Source organism: Erinaceus europaeus, chromosome 1, assembly GCF_950295315.1.
Source record: "Erinaceus europaeus chromosome 1, mEriEur2.1, whole genome shotgun sequence".
Classification (NCBI taxonomy): domain Eukaryota; kingdom Metazoa; phylum Chordata; class Mammalia; order Eulipotyphla; family Erinaceidae; genus Erinaceus; species Erinaceus europaeus.
Genome location: NC_080162.1, coordinates 29250984 through 29272561, shown reverse-complemented (window position 1 = coordinate 29272561; position 21578 = coordinate 29250984). Strand labels below are relative to the sequence as shown.

General features: G+C 38.5%; 1 protein-coding gene across 1 annotated transcript in view; it reads left to right on the top strand.

The window, feature by feature from the left end:
- The window catches only part of LRMDA (leucine rich melanocyte differentiation associated), a 1384659-nt gene that overhangs the window by 527357 nt on the left and 835724 nt on the right, over positions 1–21578 (top strand). The gene's annotated exons all lie outside the window — the stretch shown is intronic.

Sequence of the window (21578 nt, the reverse complement as noted above, 5' to 3'; positions counted from 1 at the left end):
TAGTTGTCCATAGAAGCCTTGCCTAGTATGTTGAATTTTAGTGATGTCTGTTTTGATATCTCCTCTTTCATTCAAAATCCAATTTATTTGGGTCTTATCTCTTTTTAGTTTTCTGAGTCTGCCTAAAGGTCTGTTGATTTTGTTTACTCTTTCGAAGAACCAATATTTAGCTTCATTGATCTTTTGCATGGTTCTCTTATTTTTATTGTTATTTATTTCTGTCCTAACTTTAATTATTTCTGTCCTTCTGGTTGCTTTAGGGTTCCTTTATTCTTCTTCTTTAGGTTTTTAAGGTGTGCAATCAAATTGTTTATTTGATCTTTTTTCCAAATGTGTGCCTGTATGGCTATGGATTTCCCTCTCAGTACAGCCTTATCTGTGTCTCAAATACTTTGATATCTTGTGTGTTCATTTTCATTGACTGATTGAAACATTTTGGTTTATTATTTAATTTCTTCTTTGACCAAGTAGTTCTTAAGTAGTGTACTGTTGAATTTCCATATTTTGGGACTTTTTCTATTTTTTGTTTTCTTGTAAAGTGTTAATTTAATTTCAATGTGGTCTGAGAAGAAGTTTAAGATGATTTAAATGCTTTTGAATTTGCTGACACTGTCTTTGTAACCTAACATATGGTCTATCTTTGAGAATGGCCCATGTGGACTTGAGCAGAATGTGTATTACTGTTCCTTGGATTGAGTGCCTCTGAAAATGTGCAGTAGTACCAGTTTATCTATCTCTTCACTTAGCTCCTTTATTTATTTATTTATTTATTTATTTATTTTCTGCCTGGATGGTCTGCTCAGTTGAAAGAGTAGGGTGTTGAAGTCCCCTACTATTACTGTGTTGCTATTAATATATTGCTGTGCCCCTTTCAATAGATGTTTGATGTATTTAGATGGCCTCTCACTGGGTGCAACAATATTAATAATCTTTATGGCTTCTAGAGTGAGTGATCCTTTGAGCACCAAGGAATGTCCATCCCTATCTTTAAAAATTTTATTTATTTTAAGGTCTATTGTGTCAGATACAATAATAGGTGTTCCTGCCCTTCTTTGTGGTCCATTGGCTTGTATGATATTTTTCCATCCTTTCACTTTGAGTATGTGTTTGTCTTGTTCAATTAGGTGGGTTTCCTGTAGACAGCATATTGTTTGGTTGTGTTTTCTGATCCATCTTCCTACTCTGTGCCTTTTAATTGGTAAATTTAGGCCATTGACATTTACTGATACTATAGAATGAAAATATTTTAATGCCATTATTGTAGATTTTTAGAGGATGCTGATATATGGCAAGTTTATGGTGACATGATTGTTTATACGAGACCTTTCAGAACTTCTCTCAGAGCAGGCATTGTGATAGTTGATTCCTTCAACTGTTGCTTGTCTGAGAAGGTTGACAGTCTAGAAGTATACCGTAGTCTTGGTTGAAAGCCTTTTTCACTGAGCACTCAATAGATTTCTTGTCTTTCTTTTCTGGTCTGTAATGTTTGTATGGAGAAATCTGCTGCTAATATTATGGGTTTTCCTTTGTAAGTGACTCTTTGTTTATCTCTTGCAGCCTTCAGGATCCTTTCCTTATCCTTATATCTTTCCATTCTAAATATGATGTGTTTTGGGTTTTTTTTTTTTTAATTTTTTATTTAAGAAAGGATTAGTGAACAAAAGCATAAGGTAGGAGGGGTACAACTCCACACAATTCCCACCACCCAATCCCCATAACCCACCCCCTCCCATGGTAGTTTTCCCATTCTCTATCCCTCTGGGAGTATGGACCCAGGGTCGTTGAGGGTTGCAGAAGGTAGAAGGTCTGGCTTCTGTAATTGCTTCCCCGCTGAACATGGGCGTTGAATGGTCGGTCCATAACCCCAGTCTGCCTCTCTCTTTCCCTAGTAGGGTGTGTCTCTGGGGAAGCTGAGCTCCAGGACACATTGGTGGGGTCTTCAATCCAGGGAAGCCTAGCCAGCATACTGGTGGCATCTGGAACCTGGTGATTGAAAAGAGAGTTAACATATGAAGCCAAACAATTTGTTGAGCAATCATGGATCCCAAGCTTGGAATAGTGGAGAGGAAGTGTTAGGGAGGTACTCACTGCAAACTCTAGTGTAATCCTGCTTTCAGGTATATATTTTGCAGTAGTTTATGGATACGTGTGCACATAAGCTCTCTCTCACAGAAACTGGTGTATATCTAGGTTATGGGACTTTGTTAGAAAGTGAACTACCTGAGATGAAATTAGAGTGTACTATTAAAGGAAAGGTCTCACCCGAGTAATGAAGCTGAAGGGTTGTCATTCCACACGTAAAGTCTCTGGATACAGTCTGAGGTGAAGCATGTTGAGATGGCAATCGTTGCTTTGGTTAGGTTGTGATCGGCGGATGCAATATTATTTGGTTTGGATTGGGAGATGCATACGGGAAAGTGGGCCCTATCCAAGGGTTCCAGGACTGGGGGAAGTAGGGGCTCTATAGTGAAGATGTGAGGTTCCTGCTGTCTTAGGGTTCAAAAAGACAATCAATAGTTAATATTATCATCACATTATTTGTTAATTGGGTTAACTTTGAAAAGTCCCTTTGTTATGGTTTGCTGTACAGTACCCAGTATCTTGTATATAGCTGTGCTATTGGAAGCTTCTAATCTACTTGGTCTAGGCTTTTGAGAGAGTCCGCATATCAAATACATAGCCTATATATTAAAAAGATTCAGTTTGTCTTTTGAGAAACTTTGAGACATACAATTGATTTCCCCCTCTCATATTGATTAACTACTGATTTATATGTCTACATTTTGCTAGGAGTGTACATAAACACCATTCCCACCACCAAAGGACTGTGACCCATCCCTCCCGCCCACTCCCACCCCCCACTGGCCCAGGAAGCTACATGTCTACCCCTCACCCCACTGGGTTTTTACTTTGGTGCCCTACTTACAATTTGATCAGGTCCTGCTTTTAGTTTCCCTTTCAGATCTTCTAAGTCAGCTTCTATTGATGAGTGGGATCATCCCATACTCATCTTTATCTTTCTGACTTAGTTCACTTAACATAATTCCTTCTAGCTCTGTCCAAGATGGGTCAGAGAAGGTGGGTTCATTGTTCTTGATAGCTGCATAGTATTCCATTGTGTATATATACCACAGCTTTCTTAGCCACTCATCTGTTGTTGGGCACCTGGGTTGCTTCCAGGTTTTAGCTATTATGAATTGTGCTGCTATGAACATAGGAGTACACACCTCTTTTTGGTTGGGTGTTATGGAGTCCTTGGGGTATAACCCCAGGAGAGGAATTATTGGGTCATATGGAAGGTCCATGTCTAGCCTTCTGAGAGTTTTCCAGACTGCTCTCCACAGAGGCTGTACCAATTTACATTCCCACCAGCAATGTAAAAGGGTTCCTCTGTCCCCACATCCTCTCCAGCATTTGTTGCTGCTGTCCTTTTTGATGTATGCCATTCTTACAGGAGTGAGATGGTATCTTAGTGTTGTCTTAATTTGCATTTCTCTGACAATCAGTGACCTAGAGCAGTTTTTCATATATTTTTTAGCCTTTTGGATCTCCTCTGTGGTGAATGTTTTGTTCATTTCCTCTGCCCATTTTTGGATGGGGTCATTTGCTTTATTGCGGCTAAGTTTGCTGAGCTCCTTATATATTTTGGTGATTAGTTTCTTGTCTGATGTCTGGCACGTGAAGATCTTCTCCTATTCTGTGAGGGGTCTCTCTGTTTGTTTAATAGTTTCTTTGGATGTGCAGAAGCTTTTCAATTTGATGTAGTCCCATTGGTTTGTTTCTGCTTTGGTCTTCCTTGCAATTGGGTTTGATTCATCAAAGATGTCCTTGTGGTGTAGGTGGGAAAGTGTTTTACCAATGTTTTCCTCTAAGTATTTGATTGTTTGTGGTCTGACGTCTAGGTCTTTGATCCATTTTGATTTGATTTTTGTTTCTGGTGAGATAAAGTGGTTCAATTTCATTCTTCTGCATGTTTCAACCCAGTTTTCCCAGCACCATTTATTGAAGAGAGCCTCCTTTTTCCATTTAATCCTTTGGGCCCCCTTAAAGATTAGATGCCCATAGGTGTTGGGATTTACTTCTGGGCTTTCAATTCTGTTCCACTGGTCTGTGTGCCTATTTTTGTTCCAGTACCATGCTGTTTTGATGATGATGGCTTTATAATATAGTTTAAGGTCTGGGAGTGTGATGCCTCCATTTCTGTTTCCTTTCCTTAAGATGGTTTTGGCAATTCTAGGTGTTTTCAGGTTCCAGATAAATGATTGTAGTGTTTGTTCTATTCTCTTAAAGAAGCCTGGTGGAACTTTGTTGGGTATTGCATTAAATTTGTATATGGCTCTGGGGAGAATATTCATTTTGATGATATTTATTCTTCCAATCCATGAGCATGGGATATCTTTCCATTTCTTGGTATCAGTTTCTATCTCCTTGAGTAGCGACTCATAGTTTTCAGTATACAAGTCTTTCACTTCTTTGGTCAACTTTATTCCTAGGTATTTGATTGATTTTGCTGAAACAGTAAATGGGAGTGATTTCTGGATGTCTTCTTCTTCAGATTTAGTGTTTGCATAAAGAAATGCCACTGATTTTTGTACATTGATTTTGTAGCCTGATACCTTGCTATATTGCCTAACAACTTCCAGTAATTTTCTACTGGATTCTTTAGGTCTTTCTATGTATACTATCATATCATCTGCAAATAGTGAGAGCTTGACTTCTTCCCTTCCAATCTGTATCCCTTTGATGTCTTTCTCTTGCCTGATTGCTATGGCAAGAACTTCCAATACTATGTTGAAGAGTAACGGTGACAGTGGACAGCCCTGTCTAGTCCCCGATCTGAGGGGGAATACTTTCAGCTTCTGTCCATTGAGTATGATGTTGGCTGTAGGTTTGCTATATATAGACTCCACTATCTTGAGGAATTTCCCATCTATTCCCATTTTTTGTAGAGTTTTGAGCATGAATGGGTGTTGGATTTTGTCAAATGCTTTCTCTGCATCAATTGAGATAATCATGTGGTTTTTGGCTTTGCTTTTATTGATGTGATGAATGACATTGATTGATTTATGGATGTTGAACCAGCCTTGCATTCCTGGGATGAATCCCACTTGCTCATGATGAACAATCTTTTTGATGTGTTGCTGTATCCGGTTGACCAAGATCTTGTTTAATATTTTGGCATCTATTTTCATCAGAGATATTGGTCTGTAGTTTTCCTTTTTTGTTCTGTCCCAATCAGCTTTTGGTATCAGGGTGATGTTGGCTTCATAAAAGGTGGAAGGGAGTATTCCTGTTTCTTCAATCTTATGGAATAGCTTAAGAAGTATGGGTATTAACTGTTTCCTGAAAGTTTTGTAGAATTCGTTTGTGAAGCCATCTGGTCCAGGACTTTTGTTGTTGGGGAGATTCTTAATAACGGTTTCAATTTCTTTTCTGTGATTGGTGCATTTAGATTTTGTAGTTCTTCTTGGTTCAGTTTTGGAAGTGCATAGGTTTCTAGGAATTGTTCCATTTCTTCCAGATTCTCTAGCTTGGTGGCATATAGTTCTTTATAGAAGTTTCGCAGAATTCTCTGGATTTCTGTGGTGTCAGTTGTGATATCTCCTGCATCGTTTACAATTCTATTAATTTGAGTCTTCTCTCTTTTTTGTTTGGTGAGTCTGGCTAGGGATTTGTCAATTTTGTTTAATCTTTCAAAGAACCAACATTTGGCTTCATTGATCTTTTGTATGGTTCTTTTATTTTCGATGTTGTTTATTTCTGCTCTAACTTTAGTGATATCTGTCCTTCTGGTTGCTTTAGGGTTCCTTTGTTCCTCTTCCTCTAAGTCCTTGAGGTGTGTAGTAAGGTCGTTCATTTGGGCTTCTTCTTGGTGTTTAATATGTGATTGTATGGCTATAAGTTTCCCTCTCAGTACTGCTTTCGCTGTGTCCCAAATATTTTGATAGGTTGTGTCTTCATTTTCATTAGTTTCCAGGAACATTTGAATTTCCTGTTTGAGTGAGTCTCTGACCCAGTGGTTCTTAAGGAGCATGTTGTTTAGTTTCCAAATTCTATGTCTTTTAATAATTTTCCGTTTGTTGCTAAAAGTTAGTTTTACTCCACTGTGGTCTGAGAAGATACTTGGGATGATTTCAATGCTCTTGAATTTATTGATGCTGTCTTTGTGGCCTAACATGTGGTCTATCCTTGAGTATGTGTTATGTGGATTTGAAAAGAAGGTGTATTCCAGTTTTTTGGGGTGGAGGAGTCTGAAAATGTCCAAGAGGTCTAGTCTGTCAATCTCTTCATTCAATTCTCTTGTATCTTTATTGGTTCTCTGCTTTGTTGATCTGTCTAAGTGTGAGAGTGGGGTATTGAAGTCTCCCACTATTATTGTATTACTATTGATGTATTTTTGAAATTCTTTCAGTAGGTGCTTAATGTATTTAGATGGTCCCTCGTTGGGTGCATAGATGTTAATAATTGTTAAGTCTTCTTGGCTGATTGATCCTCTAATCATTATGTAATGTCCTTGCCTATCTTTTATTACTTTATTTAATTTAAAATCTATCGTGTCTGAGATGAGAATGGCTGTTCCTGCCCTTTTTTGTGGACCATTAGCCTGTATGATAGTTTTCCATCCTTTCACTTTAAGTCTGTGTTTATCTTGTTGTGACAGATGGGATTCTTGCAAGCAACATATGGTTGGGTTATGTTTTCTGATCCATTCCCCCACCCTGTGCCTTTTGATGGGTGAGTTTAAGCCATTGACATTTATTGATATTATGGATTTAATGTATTGTAGTGCCATTCTTCTAAAAAACAATTTGTTTACTCTGATATATTGCCAGTATTATAGTGATGTTCTTGTTTATAAGAGGTCTTTCAGTACCCCTTTCAGGGCCGGCTTGGTGATAGTTGCCTCCTTTAACTGTTGTTTGTCTAAGAAGGTTTTGATCCCTCCATCTAGCTTGAATGAAAGTCTAGCAGGATATATTATCCTTGGTTGAAACCCTTTTTCATTCAGGGCTCGATTGATATCTTGCCACTCCCTTCTGGCTTTTAGAGTTTGAGTTGGGAAATCTGCAGATAGTCTTATGGGTTTTCCCCTGTATGAGACTTTTTGTTTCTCTCTTGCAGCCTTTAGGATCCTTTCTTTATCCTTACTTCTTCTCATTGTGACTATGATGTGTCTTGGTGTCTTCAGGTCTGGGTTGATTCTGTTTGGTACTCTCTGGGCCTCTTGAACCTTGATATCCTTTCTGTTATTCATGTCTGGGAAGTTTTCTTGTATTATTTCCTCTAGAATGTTTGCTACCCCTTCCTCTCTTTCTTCCTCTGGCAGGCCAATTATACGAATGTTACTTCTTTTGAGATCATCCCATATGTCTCTGTTGTTGTTTTCAGTGTCTCTCAATCTCTTTTTAAGCTCTTTCACCTCTTTCTTAGTTCTCTCTAACTCATCCTCTGTCTGACTAATTCTGTTTTCTGCTTCTGTTAGTCTGCTTTCCCTTGCCTCAGCTTCTTTCTTCGTTACAGCTATTTCAGCTTTCAGTTCTCTAATTGTCTCAAGATAATCAGTATTTTCCTTGGGGGTCTCAACTGTTGTTTCCCTAATACTGCCATTCCTTTCCTCCAATGTTGTTTTCATTTCTGTGATTAATAAGTTTATTATTGCTTGCATACTTTTCTTATCTATGGTTATTTCTGACTGATTTGTGGTTTCTTCTGGGCTCTTGTCTTCATTCATTGGAGTAGCAGTTTTATTTGTTTTTAATCTACCCATTTTTTTTTATGTGTTTCTCTCTCTTTTTTTTTATGCTCTGTTGTTCCTCAGTTGTTGTGTTTTGAGCACAAGTAACACTGTACTAAATACCTTTATGACAATTGCACTCACCAACCTCCGGAATTACAGTAGCAACTGAAGTAAGTATTGAAGGAGTTTAATCGTTACCAGTTAGCCAAACAATTTCTCCAGTCCGTGAAAAAATAGTAACCAAATCCCAGTGAAGAAAGAGAAAGGAAAGAGAGGATAGCAAGAATAGACAGTTATGCAAATCTACTATCCAGTGTATATTCTAGGGGTAACAAGAGTGTAAAGGGAACTAGAGCAGAGATACACACATAGAGAGTCCACTCTGGGTCATATTTCTTCCCCAAAGTAATTCACAAATTCAGAAAGGCAAAGAAGAAAGAAGTGTATGACAAGATTAAAAAAAAAAAGAGATAGAGAGAGATAAGAGAGAGAAAAGGGAGAAGATAAGAAGAGTTGTAATTAAAGAGCAGTGTGAGGAACTTCCCAAATGTGTATCAGTGAATTAAAAAAAAAAAAAAAAAACCCTGTTTGGTGGTATGGGGTATCCTGCTAGTAGCTGGTCCCAGGCACTGCTTTTGGGGGGGGGGGGTGGCGGGAAGGATGTATGCTTGAAAATTAAAAGGAAGAAAAAAGAATTTTTTTCCCCTACTCTAATTCTTAACCCAAATTAAGTTATAGACACCTCCTTGGTGTCACTGCTATGGCCCCTTATTGGCTGGCCTGCTAAAGGCAGAAAATCCTATTGTTTACATGAGATGTGTCCGGAGCTCCAAGGCTAGCCGCTTCTCAGTCCGCCATCTTCCGGGAAACCCCCCCCTCCAGACTTTTTTAAAGGATTTCTCAAAAATGAAAACTAGCTCCAAGTCCTTTGATCCAATGAGAGCTATACTCAAGAAGTCTTTGGATCTGCCCTCAGGGTCGCGGTGGACCCTGGAGACTCCCAAGAGGAAGCCCTCGAGCTAAAGTGCTCTCTCCGGGTCCTCTGCCCGCCGCGCTCTGCAACCGGTGGAGGAGGAGCCGCCTTCCTGGGCTGGCAGAGGACAATGCCCGGCGCACTCGTCTTGCCCGGCACTGCCTGGGTATTCTGGAGCCCCGCTAGTCCGTGTCACCTTTACTCTAATTCTTAACCCAAATTAAATTGTAACCACTTCTTTGGTGTCACACCTTATTGACTGGCCTGCTAAAGGCAGAAAATCCTACCGTTGCCGACAATGCGATCAGAGCACTCGCTGTTAGCGACTTCTCAGGCCGCCATCCTTTTGGTTTCTTTAAGTCTAGGTTAATCCTGTTTGGGACCTTCTGGGCTTCTTGAACCTTTATGTCTTTGATGTTGTCTAGACTAGAGAAGTTCTCAGCTATTAAGTCCTATAGAATGCTTTCTTCCACTCCTTTTTCTTCCTCTGGTAGGCCTTAATGTGTATATTATTTTTATTGAAGTCATCCAATATGTCTGTTTTTTTCAGTATCTCTTAATATCTTTTTTAGATCTCATTTTTCTTTCTTCATTTTCTCTAATTCTTCCTCAGTCTTTCTAATTGTTTCCTTTCTCATTTATTCTACCCCCTCCCTCTGCTGTTTTCTGTAGTTCAGCTATTTTGGTACCTTGTTTTGTTACTGTATTAGCTTGTTCAGCTAGTTGTGTTCTTAGCTCAACTATTTCAGCTCTCTAATTACCTTGAAATAGTTAGTGTTCTCTTTTGGAGTCTCACTGTTGTTCCCCATTTCTGATGACATTTATTTCAAACTCTTTACTCACTCCTGTGACTAATGTTTCAATTAGTGTTTGGATGTTGTCTTCATTCTTATGTGCTTCTACTTTTGGGGGGATTTTAGTTGGACTTTTGTCCTGGTTCATTTCTCCAATATTTCTTCTTGGTTTAACCATTGTATTTGTGTTATGAGGTCCTTCTCTCTGTACTTTTCAATTTAATGATCAGTCTTGCCTAGACTCACTTATGACTATGTAAGATACTGAAATAGTTGATAGTTGTGGAAATTAACAGTTGTTTCAATGTTACCTCAATCCCTGAGTTGAAGCACAGTGGCTCTTAAAATCTTTTTTGTTCTTTTTCTTCCCTGTAGGCTATGGTAGCCTGAGAGCTTTTTGCATATAAGTAGTTTTTTTTAGCTTAACCACTCAGTGCTGATCGTGAGATAAAGCAGCATGGGGGAGAAGTAGAATAGTGGTTATGCAAAGAGACTCTCATTCCCTAAGGATCCAAAGTCCTGGTTTTAATTTAGCTGCTCTAACAAGCCGGGCAGCACTGCTGGGCCCTGTGAGTTTCCAAAGAAGTCTCATTTATAGTCTATTGGCTCTGAGGTAATTATTCACTGTGTTCTCATCAGGAGAAAGGCTCCACTATACAGCCCCACCTCTAGACTACCAGGGTGTGGATCTTCTCCTGAGTTTCCTGGTCATTTCTCTGACCCCCACCCCCATATCATCACAGAGCCTCCCCACTGCTGGTCCAGCCTCTGAGGGGCAATAGCAATGAAAACTCACAGTTGCGTTTGACAAGTCTTAGGGGAGTCCTCACCTCCATTCAGCAATTTTTTTGTTGTTGTTGTTGGTAAAACAGACTGGAGGTGGTGCCTCAACTGGCAAAGTGCCGGACTGTTACCAGCCACTTGGGAGTAAATACAGGCTTAAATCCAGGAATCTCTCCATAGGCTTCTCTCTGTCCACAAGCCACATGTGTTTGTACTCACCAGTGACTTGGTGGGTTCCCAAAGTGGCCTTGGTCTCATATTGTTGAGGTTTTAGGTGATCTTCTTTGATAATCCTAGTTGAACAGGGAAAGGAGAGGAGATAAATGTAGCTGCTACTACTCTGTAGCCCCACCTATGTCATTTTTTCCCAATTAATTGGCTGCAAACCCTGCCCAGTGAAGAATAAATGTGTGTATTTAAATTTCAAGAGTGATAGGTGATTAGAGAGAGAATCCAGGGAATGGGTGGCGGTGCTTATGTATGAGCACACATGTTACAATATGCAAGGATTTAGGTTCAAGCCTCCAGCTCCCATCTGCAGCAGGAAAGCTTTGTGAGTGGTGAAATACTGCTGCATTTATTTCTCTGTCTCACTTTCTATCTCCTTTCTCTTGATTTCTGGCTGTCTCTATCAAATAAATAAATATTAAGTTCTTCCTTCCTTTGCCTCCATGGTTATCACTGGAGCTCAGTTCCTGCACTATGAATCCACTGCTCCTGGTGTCCACTATTTTGATTTTTTGGATAGGACTAATAGAAATTGAGAGGCGAGGGGTAGACAGAGAGGGAGAGAGAAAGATAGGCACCTAAAGACCTGCTTCACTGCTGTGAACTGAACCCCCTATCGCCCTATAGGTGGGGAGCTGGGGGCTGGAACTGGGATCCTTGTGTGGGTTCTCATGCTTTGTACTATGTGTTCTTAACCCAGTGTGCCACATAAAGGATTCTTGAGGTGAGAGAGAACCACTTGATATGACCAGTGGCATTTAGGCATCAAGAATTCTAGACAAGCTCTTTAAGCATGCCTCCTTTAGTGCAGTGGTTTGTGGAAGTATCAATACAGTGGATGGTGTACTAACCTCAACCAGGAGAGTCGAAGAAAAGGGAGAAATCCTCCAGACCTATCTTTTACTTAGCTTTTTTATTTTTTAACAAATTAAAAATACAGTAGAGTGGTTGTCATTTGTTAACATGTAGCAGAAAGAGCGAAACAGGCCAGTGGAGGCTTCATCAAGAACACTCATTCAGAATGATGAATGTGGCTAAACACACATTTGTTCGTAAAACTTGCAGAGTGGCTGAGCATCATTAAGCATGAGAAATAGGTGCAGCATGCTGAGAAGAGAGTGGAGCAAACAGATGTTGTGAATTTTCACAGGCATCCTTCATCTACCAGTCCATCATTAATATAGTTGAAGGTGATCCTTTCTTTTTATTTAATAAGCACAAAGTACATGTGCTATGATTCTGCTGAACACACTTCTTTTACTGTAGAAGAGAGGGCATGCAAATATGGGGTGGTTGTATAAAGAAATAAACTTATTGTGCACCAATAATTTGACATGAACCTTGGACCTATAGCTAGAGCAGGGTACCTGTTTTATTTCCCATTCTATTTATTTCCCATTTTATTCCCATTTTTCTGTGGTAACCGTAACTGCCCCATAGATTCTCTAGACCTGCTGTTGAGTGCAGAACTTTGTGACTGTAGACTTTAATACCTTCCATTTTTATTTCCTTCAGATGCATACTTTTGCATTGTTGCTATATGATTTGTTTTTAGAAATCAGTTGACCAAAAAGTTATTTTTTTTCCTGTTGACAAAACTTGATCAACTCTGTGTCAACTAATTCTAATTTTTCTCTTTCCCTTTTACATTCTGGGTCTTTAGAGAGTACAAATGCTACTGTGCATACATTTGTACGTCTTTCTCCACATCTATGAATAATCTAATCATCTGATTTTGATCTCTCAGCCTCTTTCTAAGCACCAATAAATAGGATCCTTTCTCTTTTTCTAACATAATTTTTTTCATTTTGCTAAATGAAGATGGCAATACCTTGTTCCTGGGTTTGGTCCAAGTAAAAAAAGCATGTTGTAAACTCTTAGCTAGACTTTTATCATTATTATGAATGCTGAACACTGAATTCTCTTTATAGAATTTTAATTTTGTTATCACTATATACTTAAATCCTTGTGAGCTTCTTGCCTCAAGCTTCATGTTTGGCATCTGGTCTGAGATATCTGGCCTATATACATGTGTTAGGTCTCAGCATTTGCATGTGTGTGTGCATGTCTCTATGTGTGTTTACACATATGTATGTATTTTCAGGCTAGACTAGGTAGGAACAAAGAACAACATACATCCATGAAACTACAATACACAGCTAAACAAAATATTGCCAAAACTTACTCTTGGGTTTTTAGAAAAGTAATGATGTATTTTTCTATGCAAAAATGCATCATGACTTTAACAAAAACCCACTATTAATGAATATAAAGAATAAGTAAAATTAAAATTTTTATAGTTGCTCCTTTCTTTATTCAAACTAATCATGTTTGCGACTTTAAGTACCTTAAGGCATAGAACTGAGGAATTTTGTAGTGTAAATCATTTTTAGAATAGAAAATATTTCTTGGTAACCTCATTTGTTACAACTTGTTACATTTACTTTTCTGACCATTGTTGGCTGTCTGCATGAGCTTTGATTTGGGATGTTGAGCTTAAGTGTGTTTATTTGTATGTGCTTTTGTTTAAAGATTTCTGCCCCTACTATCAGAGGGGGGCCCATTTATGTTGTAAATGCTGGCATATCCAGGACTTTGTGATAATTCACATGTTCTCTCTTGTTTTGAGGAGTTTATTCTGCTGAGTTCCTAGACCACAGTGATGGAGATTCAGTTTGAAGTAAAGAGATGCATTATTTTAGTTAAAGTTTAGCCTACATGATGTCTGGAGGTAGCATCTTGACTCCTGAAGCCTTACTAACATGAAGAAATGCCTTATACTATATATATATATATATATATATATATATATATATATATATGTGTGTGTGTATATATATATATATATATATATATATATATCCTGAAACATAAATATATCCTGAAGTTTGGAATGCTATGCTTTGTCTGTGTGAATGATTGCCCTCAGTAAAAACATACATACAACATAGACTTGAATCCTTCATGGGAACCCCAGTCATACGTTTTGATTGCCACATGCTGCTGCTCCCTGTGGCTGTGTGGGCACTCAGTCAACTGCACAGAGAGGCAGGGTGCATATTTGGAGACTCTGGGTAGTGTTATTTGTCTTTTTCAGACCCTTTAAACATGAAGACTTACCTGTGAATGATGCCCAGTGGTAACTTATATCCCAATCCATATGATTATTGCTCAGGATCTTTGAAATCTATGTCCCTCATGCATTATTGGACTTATGGCCAAGAATCAAGTAGAGTTGGCCTTAGCACACTCTAGTAACCTGAATGGTATGAGATAACATGTTTATTTGCTTTCATAAACTCTACTCTTCCCCTAGAGAAGTAAGGGTTTGTTGTTCCAGAATTCATCTTGGTTTCTATCCTATGGTCATCTCAGCTAGGATGTATTACTAATATCCCTACTTACATGGGATTGGAATATTTCAGGGAAATTCTATTACTCATTTGCCTCAGTTTCTTTATTGCTAAGTTGGAGATAATGGGAACAAACTTAGTTTGTTGAGAGGATAAAATTCCTCAGTTATTTAGATATCCACAGCTTTCCTGGCTTTTTCTCAAGCATCAGATGGATGTAGTCTTTATACACAGTAATTTAAACAATTGGAAATTTAAGATTATCTCTGTAAACACTGGTCTTGTTCTCAGTCATAAATTGGCAAACTATCACCGGCTACTTCTTCATAGGTTCATAGGTTCATGAGATACAAATAGTTTTCTTTTCTTTTTTTTTTTGGTATTGAGGTAATGCTTCATATGACTTTTTATATTTTAGGTGTATACTTCAAAACAAGTATCAGCATACCTTTTCCACCACCACAGTGCCAATTTCCTCCACCACCAACTATCTTTTAACCATGAGAACTGTGAGGTCATGGTTAAATTGATGAGAAGATCTGCAAAATCTCTAGATTCAAAATAAGTCACAAGAAAAGAAAATACAGATAGAAGTATATTATTGAGTAAATTTCAGACCCAGGAGTAATATATATTGATTTAGCAAATTACAATTACAGAAGCCAGACATTCCACCTTCTGCAGTCCACAATGACCTTGGCTCTATATCCCCAGAGGGATAAAGAATAGGAAAGCTATCAGAGGAAGGGATGGGATATGGAGTTCTGATGGTGAGAATTGTGTGGAGTTGCACCCCTCTTATCCTGTGGTTTTCTCAGTGTTTCCTTTTTATAAACAAAAAATAAAAAGAGAATAATTAAAGATATCATGTGAATAAAAGTCTAATTCCTGTAAAAAAAAAAAAAGTAAAAAGGGGAGAGAGCATAGAAAGGCTTTTTTGAACTTAGTTTCCAGGGCCCTTAGGACCCTGTCCCCTAAGCTTTATCTTTTTAACTTCACTTGCACAGATCATACTTCAGAACATAATAAAGAATTTGGAAATATCACACACACACACACACACACACACACACACACACACACACACACACACACACAATAAGTAACACTAGAGCATTAATTTTTGTGTTTATCACCAGGACTCCAGATAGATGATAGATAGATGATAGATAGATAGATGATAGATAGATTTATTGGGAAAAGGAGGGAGGGAAAGACAACATAGCACTGGAGCTTCAGCCTTTGCCATAGTACTTCCCCTGGGGTGGTGGGATTTGAATCTGGCCTGTGTACATTGCAAAACAGGAATCCTACCTGTTGAGCTATCTCTTCAGCCTACAAGGAAAAATTATAAGGCCATTTATATCTTTGTAAATTTTAAAATTCTAAATGGTGAGCAAGTGCTCAGGGTGAAGAGGGGAAGAGGGGAAGCCAGGCTGAGAAGGGGTTAAACTTAGAGTAAAGGGAAGGTATGAACTGACTATGGCAGCAGAAAGTCTCTGTGGATGAAAAAGTCCCTTCTGAATGAGTGACTCCATGGGCTAATTGGTGCATTACTCTCTGTGATGGGCCTGATGGTGCTGAGATAACAAAATGAAAAATCAAATAAGAAATGGAATCTGAGAGTCTAAAAAGTTAGTAAATTTTGACATTAGAAATATAATCAAATTTTAGCAATACTTTTCTGTAGTGACAGCCAAATCCATCCGTGTCAGAACAGCAGCCTATGGTATGTGGTTTCATGTGGCTTTTCCCTTTTCCTTTTGCAAAATCAGCATTAGGCTATTTGGAGGACAGGCAAGAACTATTATGTTAAATTGTACTACCTACAACTTAAGCTTCTGTCTTTGCTAAAGCTGCCAGTTTTTATAAACAACAGAAGACAGAAAGGGTTTACTAAGAATAATGTTGAAGCCCAAAAGAATCCTACAGCCTATAAATCTTAATAGAGGTTCTGAGATTCCAGCAGGCTGGATGTGTCTCTTTTACCCAGGCTCACTCCATCTTGGCTCCCCTGTGATGACTCCAATTTTCTCGAAACACAGGCACAGTGCCTTGAATTTACTTGTGGCACTATTTGCCTACAAACAGGAATACATGCATATAACCTATGCAAATCAATAAAAAACATGTCAAGACCCCTTAGATCGCACTACTCTTCTAAAATGCAATTTATCTTGCTGCAAATGAGAGTAAGAGACTAGGTAACAAATAGCGTCTGATCATTTAACTAGCACCTGTTGTCAATGCATTTGAAAACTGCATTTTTCATTTGACATACAGTAAATTGCATTTTCATATATATCGAATGGAAAAGGGAGTTGGAATGTACATATGCAGTTCTTTATGAATTTTATGAACAATGGATATTTTAGAGCTGTATGTTTAAAAGGGTCACATCAAACACTGAAAATCTATTTGTTCCTTCTAGCATTGGCTGTGAACACACCTTCCTTTTCTTATGGCTGAGTGTTGAAGCATGGCAATGCTGAAAGTATAATTATAACATTCATGTTAGGTGAAGGACAATTACTATAATTTTTGTATAAAATTGAATATAACTTAAATGTGTAAATGTGAAATATTTTTTTTTTAAAAAAAAGTTTCTCAGGGGAAAACTGCTTTTTATAAATTACATTTTTCTAGTCAATCCCTTTGTAGGTTTAAATTATGAGTCACAGTTTTTTAATGAAAAAATTTGTTTGCAGATGGGTGGTTGTTGCACAAATTCAACAACACTCAGGCTTATCAGCAACAATGGTTTTCACATTAGTAAGCATGGTTTGGCAATATTATTTGACATCTGGAACAAGCTATATTATACCAGACATATCAAGTATAAATGAATGGATCATTTAACTGGCATTTGTTTCAGAAACTCCCCCTCTTCAGCTTTTGCCTGGCTGTCATGATATGCCAGCAACAAATCCTGAGTTCCTTTAGCTTCCCTGCCTCTCATCTGCCTTTGACAGTTTCACATTCACTTCCAACCTTAAGTCAGACAATTTGTAGTATTTGGTCATGAGACAGTGTTCTTGCATCTCTCCTGTGCCCTCTTTGAGCAACTCTTAATGTCAGACAGATGTAAAGGTCAGGTGGTTTGTGACCACTTCAGCTAAGAACCAGACCTTCATGCCACTCTTAGTTCTCAATTATAGGCTTCTTGGTATGAGCATATTGTTTGTGACTATGTCACAAAGAAACCTGTTCTGTTGATTTTTTCCTAAAAACAAAACAAAATAAGAAGGTGTCTTTATGCATCTATACATCCATAAAGAATCATAAGGAGGTGCTGAGAGGTGGCCCACCTGGTTGAACATACATATTACTATGTGCAAGGACCTATGATCATGTCACTGCTCTCTATCTGTAGAGGAAAAACTTTGCAAGTGGTGCAGCAGTATCTATGTGTGTATATATATATATATTTTCCTATTCTTTTTCTATGGCCCTGCCTTCCCTTCCTCTCTAATTCACACCTACACCTATTGCTACTTCTGAATGGTCTTCCTTTTTTCCTCTTCTCTCTCTGGGTCCTGATGAAATTGAATCTCAGAGTCCTCTGGTCACCTTCTCCTAACATTTCTCCCCTTCTGGGAATATGGACAAAAATTCTTTTTGGGGTGCAGAAGGTAGAAAGTCTGGCTTCCATAACTACTTCTCAACTAGACATGGGTATTGATACATCTATCCATACCCTCAGCCTGATTCTATCTTTCCCTAGTGGGGTAGGGCTGTGTTGAGGTAAGGCACCAGGACACATTGATAAAGTTGTCTGCACAGGAAATCAGGATGGAATCATGATAACATCTGCAACTTGGTGGCTGAAAGGTGGAAAGCTATAAGGAAGGACAAAATGATTAATAAACAGGAACCAAAAATTAGGAATATAGCAGATGAAAATAGGGATCTTGGGGTGGGAAGAATCTTGGAAGTCTATTTTAGGTATGTTCCTAGGGGCCTATGACTTTAGTAGTTTTTGCTTGAGGTTGATAGCTAACATGGAGGTGGACTATTGTCTGAGAAGATGGTGTCACAGTTTAGAATAGGGCTGGAATGTTGGATTAAGGCAGAGAGCTGCTCCCAAATGAAAATCTACAAATAAAATTATGTGTTTTACCCCCTCAACCTGACTCAGGGCTCATATTTATTCATATTTAGCACAGGAGCTAAATGTGTAACCTCTGAGTCCCTGTCAGGCTGAGCCTGCAGTCCATGATCACAGGTGAAAACATTCTAGGCTACACTGATTTCAGGACCAGTCTTCCAAGAGTGGCAGGGTAGATTGACCCAGCCCCCCTTTGGAGAGTGGGGAAGTCCCTATACTGGGTTTTCTTTAGAGGTAGGGAGTGGAGGTTCATTGCTTCACTGTCTAAACTAGCAGCTTCTTGTTCAAGGTCATTATTTTTTAACCTACCTAAATGAATGACTGTGCTGTTAGAAGCCACTGATATGATCCAATTTGCAGTATGCTTGCCTGTCTCTCTACCTCTTCTCAACTTTTTTTTTCATGGTTTTTCATATCTATATATTCAAATTTCCAAAGAAAGAATATACTCATAAATCTTTGGGGATACCTCAAATAAATTTCAATTTTACTTAGTAGAGTAATTTTACCTCAATGCTTTCTTAATTACCTTGTGCACTTAGGTTTTAGTCACTTACTTGTGGGAAAAGAAAAAGTGGCATAGAACAATGGCTTGCCTTCTTCTCTGTTTAAGTCTTATTTGGCTCACAGTCTTTGGCAAGGAGATATGGTTCACTCTGCCATTAGAATCATTCTTGCCTTTCCCATGTCTTTCTGTGTGACACTTGTGGAATCATTTTTCAGACTCCTTAGTCAACTGACTGACTTCATGGTAGTTTTGATCTCTAAGAGGTCCTAGAAAGAGTGGCCTAAAAAGGAAGAACATTTTCCCCCCAGTTTCATTCTGGTAAATTTTCCTTAAGGGTCTGGATCTCTTATATATTTACTTCCTAAAAGCCCTCCAGTTTTCTGGAAAACTAGGTTTCATGTATATTTGATTTAACCTACTACTCTCAGCATCCTTGTTCATTCAGATAAACACACAGAAACACAAAGGGAAAGGCAACATAGTACCAGAGCTTCCTCCTTTTTCCCAGAACTTCCCATGTGGTTCTGGGGCTTAAACCTGCTTCTTTGGCTTCTTGGCAATCCAGGTACACTACCTGGTAAGCTATCAGTCTAGTACCATTTCTAGGATTCTAGTTGGCAACCTCATCCCAGTTTTTTCCATTGTTGCTTCATACTGAAGGTGATAATTATTTATTTATGGTTCTTTTATTTATTTATTTACTTCGGTGCATCTGTTTACCTGTATTGAATTCCTTTAAAAAAGCTTCTGCACAGCAAAAGAAACCACTATCCAAACAAAAAGGTCCTTCAAAGAATGGGAGAAGATTTTTACATGGCATATATCAAACAAAGTCTAATAACCAAATATATTAAGAGCTTGCCAAGCTCAACAATAAGAAAACAAATGACCCCACCCAAAAAATGAGGAGAGGACATGAACAGAATATTCACTGTAGAAGAGATCTGAAAGGCCAAAAAACATATGAAAAAAATGCTCCAAGTCATTGATTGTCAGAGAAATGAAAATTATTTATTTATTGATTTGTGTGTCCCATCCTCTTCCCCCTCCCCTTATACCCCCACCCCTAGTCCATGAAGCTGAACATCCACCCTCACCCTCAACCCAGGGTTTTTACTTTAGTGCCCTACTACAAATTTAGTCAGATCCTGCTTTGAGTTTCCCTTTCTGTTATTCTTTCCCAACTCCTGTTTATGAGTGGGATCATCCCATACTCGTCTTTATCTTTCTTTTTTTAAAAATATTTATTTATTCCCTTTTGTTGCCCTTGTTGTTTTATTGTTGTTGTTATTGATAAGACAGAAAGAAATGGAGAGAGGAGGGGATACAGAGAGGGAGAAACAAAGACACATGCAGACCTGCTTCACCGCCTGTGAAGCGACTCCCATGCAGGTGGGGTGCCAGGGGCTCAAACCGGGATCCTCACACTGGTCCTTGCGCTTTGCACCACCTGTGCTTAACCCACTGCGTTGCCGCCAGACCCCCCGTCTTTATCTTTCTGACTTAGCTCACTTAGAATAATTCCTTCTAGCTCCATCCAAGATGGGTCAGAGAAGGTGGGTTCATTGTTCTTAATAGCTGCATAGTATTCCATTGTGTATATATACCACTGCTTTCTCAGCCACTCATCTGCTGTTGGGCACCTGGGTTGCTTCCAGGTTTTAGCTATTGAACTACTATGAACATAGGTGTACACATATCTTTTTGGTTGGGTGTTATGGAGTCCTTGGGGTATATCCCCAGGAGAGGAATTACTGGGTCATATGGAAGGTCCATGTCTAGCCTTGTGAGAGTTCTCCAGACTGCACAGAGGCTGGACAACAGTGAGATACCATTTCACTCCTGTGAGAATGTCATACATAAGAAAAGGTAGCAGAAACAAATGCTGGAGAGGTTGTGGGGACAAAGGAACCCTGCACTGCTGGTGGGGATGTAAATTTGTCCAGCCTCTGTGGAGAAAAGTCTGGAGAACTCTCAGAAGGCTAGAAATGGATCTATCCTATGACCCTGCAATTCTTCTCCTGGGGATATATCCTAAAGAACCAAATACACCCATCCAAAAAGATTTGTGTATACCTGTATTTACAGCAGCATAATTTGTAATAGCCAAACCTGGAAGCAACCCAGGTGTCCAACAACAGATGAGTAGCTGAGCAAGTTGTGGACTATGAACACAATGGAATACTAATCAGCTATTAAAAATGTTTCACTGTTTTCAGCCCATCTTGGATGATGCTTGAAGATATCATGTTAAGTGAGATAAGTCAGAAACAAAAGGATGAATATGGGACAATTTCACTCATAGGCAGAAGTGGAAAAACAATAATAATAATAATAAGAGAAAATAATAAGAGAAATAATAATAATAAGAGAAAATACTAAGTAGAACTTGGACTGGACTTGGTGTATTGCACCAAAGTAAAAGACTCTGGGGTGGGTTCTGGTCTTGGAACATGATGGCAGAGGGCCTAGTGAGGATTGTATTGTTATATGGAAAACTGGGAAATGTTATGTATGTACAAACTATTGTATTTGCTGTTGACTGTAAAAGATTAATCCCCCAGTAAATAAATAAAAAAATATTTTAAAGAGTTTTTATTTTCTAACTTAATCCTAATTGATACAATTCTTTTTACCTGATGACTTCTTGATAGTTCACAGACCTTTCAAAATCTTCAAACCACCACCTTATGTAAAAGCCCATATAATGAAGTTAAGCCAGTTTAGAAACCAACAGTATCAGTTTCAGTGTTGATGACCACCATTTCAGTATTAGTTATAGAAAATCATTACTGGGTTTGGAACTGAAGGTAAGAGCAATTGGTGGTTTGAAATGTAAACTGGTTTGTGTTCCATGAATCTTATTTTACTTCAGGTAGCATATAAATTGTAAAGTGTGTGGGGGGTGTAGGAATGCAAATTTTTATTTTAGATAAGTAATATAATAATAGTGGTGTTTTCATATTAAAAAATGTCCTATCCTCATAACTCAGCATAACTGTCTATCCAGTTTTATAAGGCCATATTTATTATATGAGCATCTTGAAGTTCTGGTGTATGGCAAGATATTAGCTAGAAGGATAATTCAATCTG